This window comes from Capra hircus, chromosome 23 (assembly GCF_001704415.2).
Source record: "Capra hircus breed San Clemente chromosome 23, ASM170441v1, whole genome shotgun sequence".
Classification (NCBI taxonomy): domain Eukaryota; kingdom Metazoa; phylum Chordata; class Mammalia; order Artiodactyla; family Bovidae; genus Capra; species Capra hircus.
Window position 1 is genome coordinate 33906087 of NC_030830.1, and position 17074 is coordinate 33923160.

Here is a 17074-nt window from a genome sequence, read left to right on the forward strand (position 1 = left end):
GGTACTTCTAACCATATCTAGTTTGGTGATGCCTGATTTGAATAGATTTTTGCTCAAGTAATTTCCATGCTATCAAGTTGTAGTATGCCTCAGTTTATCTTTTAACACAGGGTTGTGTTGGGGGCTGGTGATGGATGATTCCAGAGACACTGACTTGCCTCCAGGACACTTGCCAAGAAGGCAGGGAGGCTGGGACTTTGCCAGGCCACTTCAAAACATCCCTTGACCTGGGCTAGTGTCTTTTGGGATATCAGAGTCTCATTGCTTCCTAATTTGTCATTGCCACAGAGGTTACTGCCCAGGTCCAAGGGGATATAGTATGAGGACCCAGGAGCCTTGCATGGGAAGGGGCCTGAGAGAGAGGCACTGCCTACAAGAGGAGGGGGCAAGTGCATGGGGAATAAGTTTTGCCTCTGTTCCACCTCCTCTGGGGAGGTGAGGGCTGGAACTCATATCCTGCATCGGTCAGCTAATAATATGCTCAGTGATGAGGTCTCTCCTGATTTGTGGCCATTGCAGCTCTACGCAGTGGCCGGGAGGGTGGGCAGTAATATGTGTTGGTGAGGATGGGAAGGCCACAAGATCCTGACAAACCAGTGTGGACACTGGGACTGACAGTGGTCTGCTAGCCGAGGCTGGCCTTGCCCAGGGAGACCTGATGTCACTTCCAAGAGTAAAGGAAGAGATCTGATTGCCTCCTTAGAGTTAGGAGAAGGGAGCCATTAATCTCACATTATCTCTCCAAAGGACTTTGAGCCCTCTCCCCTGAACCTCCCATAGCACACCTCCCAGGTCTCCTGCCTGACTCTGCTCTCCTGAGACCTCTGTCATATTCTCCTCTTCCCTAGTTTGTCAAATGCTTGAATTGTCTGTCTTTGCTAGTAGGTGTTTCATTTTAAAACAATTAAAAAAGCAAATTAATTTCTTTTCAAATTATGGATATTAGGAAGAGGCAATGTATTGGCATGTATAATATTCAGAAGGTCCTAAAGGGCACGGGGAAAACATCACTCCCATCCCTTTCCCCAACCACCTGGTTTTCCCCAAGGCAATGAGTTACCAGTTTCTTGGGTTATAGTAAAATCTTTACATAAAAGGGACCAGGAGTTATAAAATGTCTATTAATGCAATAGTTCTTTATTGAGCACCCATTAGATGCCAAGCCCTGGGGATAGGAAGAGCAATGGGAATGGTCTCAGCACCCTGAGATCCCAAGGCCTAGCAGAGGAGCAGCAGGTTGGCCAGCAATTACAATCTGGTTTCTTTAAAGAAGAAACAGAGACATGTGTGGGGTGCAGCGGTACCACCAAGGGGTGAGAGAAGAAAATAATCCAGCAGTGGAGACAAAAAAGGCCCAAAACCCACTTTTTGAGCTGTCCTCAGACACGACTAGTCCCTGGTGGTTCAGACGGTTAAGAATCTGCCTGCAATGTGGGAGGCTGGGTTTGATCCCCGGATCAGAAAGATCCCCTGGAGGAGGGCATGGCTACCCACTCCAGTATTCTTGCCTGGAGAATTCCATGGACAGAGGAGCCTGACGGGCTATAGTCCATGGGGTCCCAAAGAGTTGAACATGACTGAGTGACTAACACTTTATAATAGAATCCAGTTCTCCTTTTTTTTTTGATTCTTTCTTTCAGCCTAGTTTCAAAGATTGAAAGCCTATTTTGGGCTATCTGCCAACTTTAAAAAAGAAAAAAAACAACCCACAGCTTTATTGAGATATAATTCAGATACCACACAATTTACCATTTAAAGTGTACAGCTCATTATCTCTTTGCATATTCTTAGAATTGTGCCTTAACACCACAATCAATTTTAGAACATTTTCATTATCCCCAGGGGAAATGTCACACCTCTTAGTTGCCGCTCACTGATCACCCCATCCCTTCAGGCCCTGGCAGTGACCAATCTACTTTCATTTTCTGCTATGCTCTGCTGTGCTAAGTCGCTTCAGTCGTGTCTGACTCTGTGCGACCTCATAGACGGCAGCCCACCAGGCTCCCCCGTCCCTGGGATTCTCCAGGCAAGAACACTGGAGTGGGCTGCCATTTCCTTCTCCAATGCATGAAAGTGAAAAGTGAAAGTGAAGTCGCTCAGTCGTGCCTGACTCCCAGCGACCCCATGGACTGCAGCCTACCAGGCTCCCCCGTCCATGGGATTTTCCAGGCAAGAGTACTGGAGTGGGGTGCCATTGCCTTCTCCGTTCATTCTCTATAGATTGGTCTATTCCAAACACTTCATTTAAATGGAATCATACAATATGTAGCCTTTTGTGTGTCTGGGTCCTTTCATTTCACATAATGTGTTTAAGGTCCTCCATGTTGTAACATGGATCAGTACTTCATTTCTTTCTGCGACCAAATAATACTCCATTGTGTGGGTAAACCACATTTTGTTTATCCATTCATCAGTTGATAACATTTGGGTGGTTTCCACGTTTCGACTATTGTGAATAGAGCTGCTATAAACATTCATGTACGTTTTTGTTTGAAAACTTGTCTTTAATTCTTTTGTATATATGCCTGGGAGTGGGCTTGCTGAGTCATAGGCTATTAGCCATTCTGTATTTAACTTATTAAGGAAGCACAGTGTTGTTTTCCCGCATTGGCTGCACCAGTTTTCAATCCCGCCAGCAGTGTACGAGGGCTCGTTTCTCATCTTCCTACTTTTTAAACTGGATTTTAATTTTAAAACCCAGTGCTCTGATGCTGGGAAAGACTGAGGGAAGGAGGAGATGGGGGCGATGGTTGGATGGCATCTTTGACTCAATGGACATGAATTTGAGTAAACTCTGGGAGATGGTGAAGGACAGGAAAGCCGAGCGTGCTGCAGTCCATGGGGTTGAAAAGAGCTGGACACGACTGAGTGACTGAACAACAACCACAACCAAAATGTTCCTTCTGGAATCACCCACTTAGCTCCTCACTCTGCTGCCCCTGATCCTTCTGAAGTCATCCACACATGTCTGCGAGCAGGCCTGGGGAGAATTCCTAAATTGTGATTATCTTCAAACTTTAAATGTGTTACCCACAGGCCACCACATCAGAACTCACTTCTTTATACTGGAAGGAAAGACCTCAGGCAGCAGAGAAAGGGAGGCGGGGTCTGTTCAGTAGCTGTGCTGAGCCTCCCATTTGACTCCAGAGGACTGACTGGTTGCTTCTTTGCCAATGGTAGACACAGGTCACTCTGGGTGAGTTTCGTGAGCAGGAGAGGGTAAACTGGAGAACCAAGGACAGGGACAGGCAGGCAGGAGGACGTTGAGGATCTTGTAATCCTTCAAGGTCAAGCCAGGAGAGACATGGAGGTCAGGCTGTGTCTGGAGGGGCCAAAGAATGTGCTGCCCTGTGGTCAGCAGCAAGCCAGGAGCCAGGAAAGAGCAAGGTCAGGCCATGGTCCACGCTGTGGGAGGCGGGACAAGCCAGTGCTGCCCCAGCAGAGTGCACCACAGAGCCTACTGGCTCTGGAGCCCGACTTGACTGAACACCCAGCTCTGGGCTGCTGGGTCTGGGGATGCAGAGGTGGTTGCAGATGTTGGGAAGGAAGGCTTTTGTTGCTCCTATTGCAAACAGAGGGGACCTGGGGTGCTGGGTATGGAGAAGTGTGACTGATGGGGGAATGGTCGTCCCCAGGACAGCCTGCGCCACATTCCTGCACTGCCCCCCACCAGGCAGTCAATCCCCAGGCGTGCTATGTGGGCTTTCCAACAAGACACTGGCTGACAGAGAAGTGTGTAAACCCAGTGACTCCAGCCAGCCAGGCCTTTGGAAAGCTGCTACATAGAGGTTAACACCAACATACAGACTCAGTCTGGCTCATCTCTGCACAAGATGGTAACTGACATTTGTTTGTGCCAGGCACTGTTCTAGGCACCTCAGATGTGTCCATCCGCTTAATCCTCAGCAACCTACAGGGTGGATTCTCTTCTAATGCCAGTTTGCAGATGAGGGAAGTGAGGCACAGGGTAGTTACGCAACTGCCCCAAACACCTAGCTGGTAAATGCTGGAGTGGGGGTTGAAGCTAGACAGCTAGCAGATGGGAAAGGACAGAAGGGAGTTTTCTATCCCTCAAAGTGTCTGTTGAAGCAGATGAGACATGGGCGTTACGTGAAATAGTGGTAAACTAATGAGATGTTCTAGACCTAATTGGTACCCAGCATCCCAGCTGCCCTAACTGGTTCCAGAGTCCATAGCCTTCACTGCTAGGCTGTGCTATTGTCTCTTAACCAGTGAGTCCTTGCTCTCCACCCCCGCGCCCCACCCCGCAAGGTCCTGAGGACCCAGGGTGCGTGGTCTCATAGACTCCAGTGAGATTCTGCCTGCTTCAGTGTCCTGTCCAGTCCCTCTCTGCCGCCCCTCGGCCTCCTCAGGTGAATCTTCCAGCTTCCCTCCTTATCACCCTGCCTAACGTTACAAGACTTAGCAGAAAACAAAATTAAAGATACACAAAAAAATGAAAAAAACAAAACCAAACCCCAAACTTTACAAAATAACCCAAACCGGGACACCTAGCAACTGTTCCATTTCAGAGAACCAGGGAATTATTTTGCAGGGTAAGTATGTCCCAACTATTGCATGAGGCACGCTTATACTTGAGATGTACTTATACCACACAATTATCTGCTGTCTTTCTGAAATTCAAATAGAACTCACAGTCCTGTGTTTTATCTGGCAAGCCTATACCTGTTTTCTGAGTTTGGGGCTGGGCTCTTATATAGATGAAGAGTGGCTGCTATGAATATTTCCTCTGCCAAATAACTCCTGTTGGTCTGAGTGGGATTCTTGAGGGAACCTACCGTTAGTAAGTCTCTATTAAGACACATGCTTATTTAATCCTGTTTCCAGTTTTGAGGTCACGGTCTCGCCCATCCCAGAGTGAGTGTGAAGTCGCTCAGTCGTGTCTGACTCTTTGCGACCCCATGGACTAGAGCCTACGGGGCTTCTCCGTCCATGGGATTCTCCAGGCAAGAATACTGGAGTGGGTTATCATTTCCTTCTCCAGGGGACCTTCCTGACCCAGGGATAGAACCTGGGTCTGCCGCATTGGAGGCAGACGCTTTAACCTCTGAGCCACCAGGGACAGATGAATATTTGTAAGCCTGTGTGCTTAAACCACACTATGAGCTCTTTTTTTTTTTTTTTGAATTCTACATGTATCCTGTCCACAAAGCCCTTCCTTCTCCCCTCATCAGTCCTCTTTAATTGCTCCCCTTTCAAAGAGAATTTGCAGATTAGCCCTTTCTGAGTCTCCTTTAAGAAGAACCAGGCCAGCTTCCCACCGCATCATATTGGTTAGGTGTCCTGGCATCTCTCTTACAGATTCCATCAACATGTTTGGAAAAGAAGGCAGGCCTACTGTTCTCTGGTCCTCAGACTCCTGTGCAGGTAGCTTTGTGGGTGGGAGAGATATTGACCATCATCCAGGCTTCTGGAACCTGAGGACTTTCATGTTAATAGGATGGACATTTTGGCCAGCATTTATGCAATTACACACCTCAGAGCTCTTGGGTGGATGCCATCTGGTCGGCAGGATTTATTTACATCAAAATTTTCAATTAGGTCTAGAACATTTCATTAGTTTACCACTATTTCATGTAACGCCATGTCTTGTCTGCTTCAATAGACACTTTGAGGGATAGAAAACTCCCTTCTATCCTTTCCCATCTGCTAGCTGAGGTTATTAAGGTTGTTTATAGGCAAGACCCTATATTAGATGCTGAAGGAAGCAAAGATGTGGAAGGTATGGTCCCTGCAATCAAAGAGCTCTCAGCCTGGTGAGAAAGATGATTGAGTTAGGAATGCTTTCAGATGCAAGTAATAGGAAAATTAACTAAGAGTAGATTAAACAAGTAAGATTAAAATTTTTTGTCTAATAATAAGTAGTCTGGAGGTGGGTAAACACTGATGTTGCTTTAGCTGCTCAACAATGTCCTTAGGGACCAGGCCCTATAGATCTACTTTTAGCAACTGGCTTTTCATCCTTGTGCTTTTTGTCTCATGGTCACAAAATGACTGCTGCAGCCCCAGGCATCATGCCAGCGTTTCAGACACAAACAAAAAGGAAGGACAAGATACCAGCTTTTCCTGTCTCTTTTCCTGGGAAAGATGAATGCTTTTCAAAAGTGCTCGCTTACCTCTACCTCTCCCATTCCCAGAAACTCCATAGAATAAAACTTGAGCTCATCTATCTTTGGCTACAGCGGTGCTACATGAGTACCCTAGCATTAAAAGAGGCTGGGACCATGAACGTTTAGGCTTTCCCGCCTCTGTGGTGAAGACAGACAAGGCTTGGAATGGGTGTTGGTTAGCCAGCCTACAGTAGCTGCCTCAGAAGGGAAGCCAAAAGCACGCAAAAGTCACTGACAATCTAGGCGGTTACAGCAAAGGTGTAACAGATCCAGGTCCAGAAACCCTGTATTCCCTTGTTTTTTGTTTTTTGTTTTTTTTTAATATGGAACTCAGAAAGAAGGAAATTTCTTGCAAACTGGATGTAGACACGGGACTTGAGTTGTGCCAGGAAGGCTGGATGAGAATTAAACGTGGTTGGGTCAAGGACATTCTAGGCTGGGGAAATGATGGAGATGCCTAGAGATGGGGATGCATAGTTGGTTTGAAGGGCAGGGAGCATGGCATGGTGGGCTCACACAGAGGGGAAATGTACCAAAAGAATTAATCGTGGTTGATTTTCGAGAGGTTACAATTTGCCCCACATGCATGAAGAAGGGTAAGCACTGTGTGGGGAGCAGGGCCCAGGAAAGCTCTCTTCTGGTGCGTCATATCACCTGGCTTCAGCCTCCTGGGCTCTGAGCAAGCACGGCCTGACTGCTCAGGCTGAAGGGCCTCTTTGCCTCCAACTCTGGCAACTTCTGCCCATTTGGTCCTTGTCTCTGGAACCCACTCTCTTGCTTCTCCTCTCTTCCCTCCTTTCCATCTCTGGAATGGCGCCGTTGCCTTGACCCACTTTGGAATGTTGTCGTTTGTGCTCAGATGTTGGCAATTACGTTTCCTTCCTTGGTCTTGACCTTCTGACCACTGACCACTCTGCCCACACTCAGTTATCTCTCGGCAACTGGTAACCCCAACTTCACGCCTGTAATCTACTCTTGGCCCAATCATTCAGCTGGACTTGGCCAAGTCATTCATCCAGCCCTTAGGGAGAGCTTGAGAACTTTGAATTTCAGGCAAGGCATTTGCTGTTTGTCTAATAGACACAAGATAGTCACTGAAAGGCTCAGTTGGGAGAATTCAAGTCAGGAGAGGGTGTGGTCTTGGGAAGCTCTCCTTGACAGTGGCCTTTAGAAGGGATAGGGCTTCCCTGGTGGCTCAGATGGTAAAGTGTTTGCCTGCAATGTGGGAGACCCAAGTTCAATCCCTGGGTTGGGAAGATCCCCTGGTGAAGGAAATGGAAACCCACTCCAGTACTCTTGCGTGGAAAATCCCATGGATGGAGGAGCCTGGTAGGCTACAGTCCATATAGTCGCAAAGAGTCAGACAAAACCAAGCGGCTTCACTTTCACTTTAGAAGGAACTGGGGGGAGGAGATGCAAGGATAAGCAGTTGGGAGGCTGCTGGAGTAGCCCAGGAAGATCTGAACTGGGTGGGGTCAGGTGAAGGGCCAGATATAAGAAAAACATGAAAGAATGTGTCAATAGGATCTGAGACATGATGATTTGGTTTGGGAAGAGAGGAAGAAAAGCATCAGGAAACCTGTGTTTCTAGCAGATCTATTATCAGGAACAGCTGATGAGTATCCACTGAACCACTGTGTGTTTGGTCATTTTTTAAGAAGCTCCATTTGGCTTTAGCTGCATTGTGGGAAGTGGCAGAGAGCTTCTACTCAGGGGTGTGTCCACAAGGCAGTGGGAGAGACAGACAGCGTGAGAGTTCAGGAGAGGGCTTCTGTGGAGGTGGACATCTGTAGGTGCTAGTGGGGAAGAGGGGGAAAGTACAGGTAGGAAAGAGCAGAGAGAAACAACAGACCGTGGAGCAGGCGCTGTGTGGAGGTCAAGAAGAGGAGGGAAAGTCAGAGAGGGAGCTGCAGGCAAGAAGGACATGAGGGTCGGAGAAACTAGAACAGCCGAGATTCAAATAGGAGCGAATGGCAGATCCCGAGTCTTCCTTGGCAAGGTAAAGAATCCGAGTTCTTTTCCCGGGTCTTTGTCATTTCTGAGTCCAGCTCTGGCCCCATGATAATTAAATGCCCCCCCCGCCACCTCTCTCTGCAGTGTTCTCCCCTGGGGTGCTTATTTTTACTTTTGGAGTTAAGTCCGATTCTGCAGGATACATTTCCCATACATTTTTGACCTGAGTTAATTCTGATTTTCATCTGCCTTTCACAATGAGTGAGCTCCCGAATTCTCCTGATTTAAATATTCCTCAGTTTTCAGATTTTTTTTTTTTAAACAAAGTCAGAACATCTTATGTGGCTTGCTAGTCAAGCACTGCTCTTACATTTGGTTGCCTTGTAAGATTTTTCTTTTTTGGGCTTCTTGTTAAACATTTTCCCTGAGAGATGCTGGCGAACATTTTTCAGAATACCTGTGGCCTTTTTGCTTCTTTCTATTCTTAGCTCATTTTTGTATTTTCCTTGTTTCTTTCCCCAAACCCTATCTTATTACAGATTTTTTTTCTGTTGGATTGTTGGAGTTAATTTTGTGTAATAATGATAACCACAGCTAACATTTGTACAGTATCTTATAATTTACAAAGCATATCACATCCATTTTCTTATTTTATCTTTACAACAATCCTGTGAAGCAGTGTAGGTACAATTGACCTTATTTTACAAAGCAAACCTCAGCTGGTAATAAACAGAAGGAGTCAGGGTGACTTAAGATCTTTAGCTGCTTTCTTTTTTATATAATAATACCCCAAAGCAGAGAAAACAAACCCAATACATGACCATTAGAGGAAATTCGGAAAGTCCAGGAAAGAACAAAGAAGAAAACACATGTTACTGGGCCGGTCTAGGAACTACTACTGTCAGCACTTGCGGTATTTCTTTCCAGTCATAGTTCTGTGAATTGGTAAAGATTATATAATTAGAAACTCCATCTTGATGTTGGACTCTGATTTTTTAAGTGTAACAGCTTGTGAGCATTTTCCCATGCCAATCAACTATTTCAAAATCTCTTCTGGCCTATGGCTGTACTATAATTTATGCAACAATTCCCCTCTTCCAGGACCTTAAAGCTGTTTCCCTTTTCAGTGCATACAAAACCACGTTAGATGGACAACTTTCTACCATAAACACCTGTCTGAGGCTAAGCAGAAGGGTGGAATGGCTGGGTTCAAGAGCATACTGTTCAACTGTATCCCACAGATGCATCAGCTTTTATTCGAACAAGAAGGATGCGTGTGTGTCTCTCTTACCACACCCTTGCTAGCATTGAATATTATATTTTAAATTCCTTGTTAATATTATGGATGAAAACCAAAATCTCATGGCTTTGTTTTACATTTCTTTGATTGCTTATGAGACAGGACTTTGATGCTCGGAAGAAGTAAAACTCCTCCTGGTTCTTAAATCTTAGCTGCGCTGAATTCTCATGGATGTAGCGACAAAGAACATCCAATAAGCCTCCCTCCCCCAAAACATCTCAAATGCAGTTAACAGGAGCAGGGAAGATTCCCAGCGGGATGACTGGGTGAGGCAGAAGCACGTGATGGAGTTGGAGCCAATACGTGTCTCTCATGATTCTTTTCCTTAGGAAGACATGGGGAGTGTGAGCAGGCCAGTTCATTATAACTATATTTACAGCATTGATTTCCATTGCTTTGATGAGGAAAACTTCCAACAGGAGATGCAAATTGCCTCAGAACCTATAAATCCTGCTAGCATAGCCCTGGCATACTTAGACCAGACCAGCCAGTGTGGTGCTTTCTTCTCCGGTGAGTAGCTATCTCTGAATTTTGAAGTGGCGTGAGAGAGGTTCCAGGGCTGTGGAATGGGATGACCCAGCCCTGTGGTCTTGAACTTGGGAATATTCACTGGTGAGGTTTTAGCTTCCCAATCTATGGTCGCAAAAGGCTATCTTTACCAACAGGCTGCTGTGAATCAGATGGCTGGCTCTACCACTAACCTTGAACAAGATGCTTAAGCTCTGGAACCTCAGTTTCCTCATCTGTGAAATGGGGATAAAAGTAGTACTTACCTCCTAGAATTACTGTGAAGAGTTAATTACTGTCAATGAGTTACTCTAGGTAAGGCACTTAGGACAGCGACTGTTTCATGCTAAGTGCTATGGAAATGTTGACTCAAAATATTTGCTTGCCAGACTGGAAGCTTTCAGAGGGCAGGGATCTTGATTACCTGGTATAACATCATGCCTGTAACAGTGTGCCTGCTCTGTAATAGAGCCTTCACATATTTTAATCAAGTAAATATTGAGTGGCTGAGAGTGCTTTAAAAACTGATAAGTGCAACTCAGGAGTCTGGCAGAATTATCAGTTACAGACTTTATTTTCTTGGACTCCAAAATCACTGCAGATGGTAACTGCAGGCATAAAACTAAAAGACACTTGCTCCTTGGAAGAAAAAAGCTATGACCAACCTAGACAGCATATTAAAAAGCAGAGATGTTACTTTGCTAACAAAGGTCCATCTAGTCAAAGCTATGGTTTATCCAGTAGTCATGCATGCATGTGAGAGTTGGACCATAAAGAAAGCTGAGCGCTGAGAAATTGATGCTTTTGAACTGTGGTGCTGGAGAAGACTCTTGAGAGTCCCTTGGACTGCAAGGAAATCAAACCAGTCAATCCTAAAGGAAATCAACCCTGAATATTCATTGGAAGGACTGATGCTGAAGCTGAAGCTCCAATACTTTGGCCACCTGATGCGAAGAATTGGCTGATTGTAAAAGACCCTGAGGCTGGGAAAGATTGAGGGCAAGGGGAGAAGGGGATGACAGGGGACGAGATGGTTGGATGGCATCGCTGACTCGATGGACATGAGTTTGAGCAGGCTCTGGGAGCTGGTGCTGGACAGGGAGGCCTGCACTCGATGGGGCTGTAAAGAGTTGAATGCAACTGAGTGACAGAACTGAATTAGCTGTCATCGCCCTGTTTCTTTTGGAAGTCTCCTGTAGCTTGGAGACTGGAGAGCACAGAATACCTGGGGTCTGGCTCATTGATCTGATGCTTTCTATAAAGACGTTTAGGGTCAGGACTTCCCTGGTGGTCCATGGCTAAAACTTCGAGCTCCCAATGAAGGAGGCCCAGGTTTGATCCCTGACCAGGGAACTAGATTCCACATGCTGCAACTAAAGATTTCACATGCTGTGACTAAGGCCCAGCACAGCCAAACAAATAAATAAATATTAAAAAAAGAAGATGTTTAGGGTCTTGTCACTGGGTAAGGTCTTGAAGGCATAGATCAACTGATAAGGAAGAGGCAGTGGCAGATTTCCATGAAGTAGACACACCGCATATTTTTGGCCAGAAAATTCCTTGTTTATCAAAATCAGGCTTCAGAAACATGAAGTCTCGTAAGGGCCAGAGAGGTAACTTACCAGATAGGTTTGGGGGAGGGGTTGCATTTTTGCTGATCCTTATTTAGGCTGCATTAAAAAAAAAATTATTTGACTGCACTGGGTCTTAGTTGCAGCATGCAGGATCTTTAGCTGTGGCATGTGAGCTTCTTAGTTGCAGCGTGTGGGATCTAGTTCCCTGACCAGGGATCGAACATGGGTCCCAGAACGGCGGGTATGGAGTCTTAGTCATTGGGCCACCAGGGAAGTCCCTTTAGGCTGGCTTGTTTTGAAACACACATGGCGTATTAAGCTCCTACTACTATTCTTTTCTTCTATCATACTTGCTCGTATGATCGCATACTGGTCTTGGTGGACCAGGCATGGTGTTCCCAATTCTGATACAAACCCTGATGCAGAAACATGTCTCCTCACTGTTGGAAGAACAAGGTAACAGGACACCGTGATAAGTGTTGGCTGACTCCCAGCCTGGGGTCGGGACAGTGGAGAGTGCGGCCACCTTGCTGCTCCAACCAACTGATGACAGGGGATGCTACACAAAACCATGGGACTAACATGGTTAGTTTCTCCAGAGAAAGCAAACATCTGGACTCTTAAACGGAACCTTGTAATGTTCGTACAATAAGCGGGAAACATGTAATAAGTGCCTGCGAGCCAAACGAAATAATCCTGTGTCCCCATAGCCCACAAGCTTGAGCTTTTGATTCTGCTACAAGTTAGGGAAATAGTTCAAGTTCAGATGAGACAGGGAAGCAGCAGTCAGCCCCCACTTATAGAGTTGCTCTTCTTTAAGGAGTTCCAGGAGCTTTTACCTGTAGCATCTCATACCTGGCTATGGAGGTAGAATGGCACGGATGAAGGAGATGAGGAGGAGGATTCGGGAGGTGGCTTAAGGTCCAAAGGCATGTAGGCAATGCAGAGCTGAGACTCAACTCAGGTCTTTTGACACCAGGCCAGGGGCCTTTTGCTCAGAGTCTCCTGCAGGAGCTATTTTGGTTAAATACATTTCACCTGCATTTGGGGTAGGCAGTGGCCATGTATGCTGGCTCTCCCCACTCACATGCCCAGGTCCAGTTTGTCCAGGTCCAGTTCTCTGGGTTGTTCTGACACCCTGGGAGCTTGCTCAGCCTGGGGAAGAGGGGCTGGAGATGAAAGCCCCTGGGAGTGATGAAACGAATGTTTCTGCCCTCTGTTCAGCACTGGGAGGCCTCATTCTCCACAGTGTCTCCTGGTGGGTATGAGCTCAGGTACCCAAAGGAAGCAGTAATCCCCTCGTTAGCACCCCTCCTCCCTCCTCCCCTGGCACTCTTGGCTTTCCTCCCCTTCCCTCTTACTTCCCCTCCACCTCACTTGGGTGTCTTGGGCTCCCCTCTCAAAGAAACCTCCGGCACCCATAATCTTGTCTCTGGGTCTGCTTTTAGGAAACCAAGGCAAGAGGGTGTCGTAGAGGCATTTTTGGTACCATAGAAAAAGGCAATAACCCAGAGATTTTCCGGTGGTCCTGATCCACTGGCCATCTGTGGGCCCCATTGCCCTTGATTCCTGGTGCCCAGGCTGAGTGGGGGGCGGGAAGCAGCAGCAAGTAGGGAAAAGACCAGGATCCAGGCATCAAGGGTGCTGGGTTCTGTCTCAGATCTGCTACTAATAGGCTGTGTGTCCTTGGCAAAGTCCCTTTTTCCCTCCTTGGACCTTAATCTAGTCACTGGTCCAAGGAGGTGGTGGAGCTGAAGCCTCCTTCTTGCTCTGGGACTCCATAACAGCCTCATGGTTGCTTTTCCTTTAAAATTTTTTAAGAAAAGTTTTAATTGGAGGCTAATTGGTTTACAATGTTGGGTGGATTTCTGCCATGCAACAGGATGAATCAGTCACAAGCACACACGTGTCCCCTCCCTTTCCAGCCTGCCTCCCACTCCTCTAGGTCATCACGGAGCACCAGGCTGAGGTCCTGGCTAGACCGCAGCTTCCCACTCGCTATTTCACACATGGCAGCGATCCATGGCAAAGCTACTCTCTCAGTTCGCCCCACCCTCTCTTTCCCCTGCTTTCCCTTCATTTCTCTCCCCCTCACTCATTTAATCACCTGTATTTGCCTCTCTCTCTCTCTCTCTCTCTCAGTCCACAATGCTGGGCCAGTTTTAAGGGACTGGCTGGTAAGATACCCAGCTTTAGCTGTCCTTGGAAATGACAGGTGATGCTTAATCCATGCAGCATTCTTTGGGAACCTGGAGAAAACCACTTTCTCTATGTCTGAGGTATCATTATTGCTAAGAACGATGACATCAATATACCTCATCAGACCCGTGAGTGCTTAACTGAGAAAAATGCTTTTGTCACTGTTGGTAAATATAAAGGGCGCCCACTCAATCAGAATGACACCCCCAGACGGGCGCTTTCGCTCCCTTCCCCACACCGTGCCTACTCATTTGCAGTCCTGCCCTTCTTCAAATGACACTTCTTCTTTTTTATTGATGTTTCAGCATTTTGACAAATACATTTTTCCATGAAGAGAAACATAATTAACTTAAGTCATTTATATTAATCACAAGGGGGGAAAATCATGCAAAACAGGGGTAATTTTGTATTGAACAAGGCATGTTATCTAATGAATATAGATGATGCTGATTTATGTGTTTATCCAAAAAGCATCAGTGGGAAAAATAAAAAAGCCATCACCAAACCCCACCCCACGCCCCCAAAAAAGCTGAAAAAAAAAAAAAAAAGTCCTTCAACGATGCTTCCTGGTTTGGTGGCAACCTGCCTGCAGATTGAAAAATAAAATGACTTTTCAAGTTTTTACACAGCTTGAACAGCAAGAGAAATTCTTGCCCAGCGTGGGTGTCCTCTGCATGAATTCCAGGGAAGCTGTAACTAATGGTTTCTGTAAACATTATGTTGACGGGGCCGGGTCTGCATAGACGGGATGGTGGGGACTGTTTTTCACGGAATCTTAGGGAGCGGTCCTGAGGTTTGTCAGTGCAGAGTGTGTTTGGCAGGGACCTGGCCACATAGCTCATGTTGGCCAGCTATGTCGACCAACAGAGGTGGCTCATTGGATGGCAACGTTGCAATGGGAAAAATTCCCCACTGAATAAGAGTGTAACGCCTCCCATTTGTGCAAAGCAGTAGTCTGGGGCTCAGCAGATTCCAAGTAGAATGTTGTGTGGAAGGAGATAAGGAAGCATCACAGGTGTGTCACTAAATCACAGAATGTTCCAGCAGGAAGTCCACACCCAGCATGAGACCCACCCCCTCATTTTCCCATCGAGGCAACTGAAAATCAGGGAATAACAATATTTGGCATTTACTGAGCCCTCGCTATGTATCAGGATTTGTTCTAAGCGCTTTAATCCTGGCAATTATTTTAATGAGATAGGTGCTATCAGTGTCCCCATTTTACAGATGAGAAAACTAAGGCTCAGAGAAAGGAAGGCACCGCAGCAGAGTGACAGGCTGGACTAGACCTCAGATTGTGGTCTCTCTAAATCTCACCCAGAAGGAGAGGGACATTGGTCGTCCATGTATATGAAATGCCCATGAGAAGCTTTTAGAGCAAGATTTTGGAAACTTTTTTAGAGCTCTCTTCGTCTCTCTTCTTTTTGTTTTACGTGGTCTGTTCCCTTTTGCTGTCACTAGCCATAAAAATCCCTACAAAATCTCAGAGGACTTTGAGCTTGCCTCAGGGACGCAAAGGTGATAGCTTAATGAGCCCGGAGATGGTATTCCAGGAGGAATCTGACTTGGAGTCACAGGGTGGAGACAGTGAATGCGTGGAGGCAGAGGAACCAGGGGTGGGGTTCCTGGAAGAAGACAGGGGCCAGGCTAGAAGCTGTTTGGGGCCCCGCAAGACCCTGTAGCAGCAGCAGTTACTGATTTTGCAAGTGGGAACGTAAGACAGGATGGCAGTTCCTGACCCCTCAGTGGGTTAGTGGTGAGCCTGGTCGGGAAGCTGGGCCCTTTGTTTCTACTTCCTGTTGTCTGTCTTGGGCCTGCAGTGGGTCCCCCTCCACCTCAGACCTTCAGATAGAAGCCCTGAGTGTCAGGGGACTCTGGAGCCAGGCTGTCTGGATTGCCTGCCTCTGCCATTTGCTGTGTGACCTTGGAGGAGTCCCCTAACCTATCTGACCCTAGAGTCCTTTCCCTGCACTGAGATCAGTTCAGTTCAGTTCAGTCGCTCAGTCGTGTCCTACTCTGCAGCACGCGAGGCCTCTCTGTCCATCACTGAGATGGCTAAGAACAAATGCTCAGATTTAGGACAGTTCAATATATATGACGGGCTTCCCTGATGGTTCAGACAGGAAAGAATCTGCCTGCAGTGCAGGAGATGCGGGTTCAGTCCCTTGGTTGGGAAGATCCCCTGGAGAAGGGAAGGGCAACCCACTCCAGTATTCTTGCCTGGAGAATCCCATGGACAGAGGAGCCTAGTGGGCTACAGTCCATGGGGTCGCAAAATGTTGGACACTACTGAATGACTTTCACACACACATACACACAACATACATGAGTGTTGGCCATTATTATGAGTATAATGAAAAGGACCCAAATCTCATGAGCATCCATCTCCTTATCTGTGACCTCACACAAGTGCTAAGTGCACAGCAGGTTGGGCAGGCCTGGCTTGGAGGGGGAGGAGCAGGGAGAGAGGAAGGGTTTCTGGCAGGGAGCAGGGAGGGGAGGCAGGCTCTGAACCTGCTCGCCCGCTGACCAGGCTGCAGGTTGTCTCTTGCTTGGTCCGCAGCTCCCTGCACAGGCCGGCTGAGCGGGCGCCAGGACCACATCCATTCTCCGCTGCCTGCACGGCGGTGCCAGAGAACACATCCGTCACTGTCTCTGGTGGCATGGATCACTGGCGTGTCATCTTTGACAAATGTCTGTGCCAGCGAGCTCTGAGCGGCTGTGGGTACTTACAGATGCTGAAAACTCACAAACACATACAGGCAGCTCCACACGCCAGAGAACACAAACGAGGACCAGGGCTGGGATTGCAGGGGTCGGGGAAAGAGGAGTCTCCATCGGGAGACCTGGGCTCTGCCTCACCTTTCACGAAACTCCGAGCCAACGACTTCCTCTCCCTGTGCCTGGGTTCCACGCCACTCCCACGGAGTGCTGCCCTCAGTGGTGGTGTAAGATTCAGTCCTAATTTTCATCACACTGTTAGTGATGATGGCAACTAACCCTTATCAAGCACCTGCTCTGGGTTGGCATTTGTGCATGCCTATACTAGCTCGGGCTTCTCTGGTGGCTCAGCGGTAAAGAATCCACCAGAAATACCAGAGATGTGGGTTTGATTCCTGGGTTGGGAAGATTCCCTGGAGACGGGAATGGCAACCCACTCCAGTATTCTTGCCTGGGCAGTCCTATGGACAGAGGACTATAGTCCATAGAGTTGTAAAGAGTTGGACATGGCCTAGCAACTAAACAACAATTATCAGCTCACCAAATTCCCCAAACAAGCGCATTTCACCGATGAGGAAAGGGAGATTCAGAAAAGCAGCTTAATCTGGGCCCACATGGGAAGTGGCAGTGCCAGCTCTAGGCTGGGAGCTGGCCACCTTGATCCATGAAGGGGGGTCGCCACTGCATTT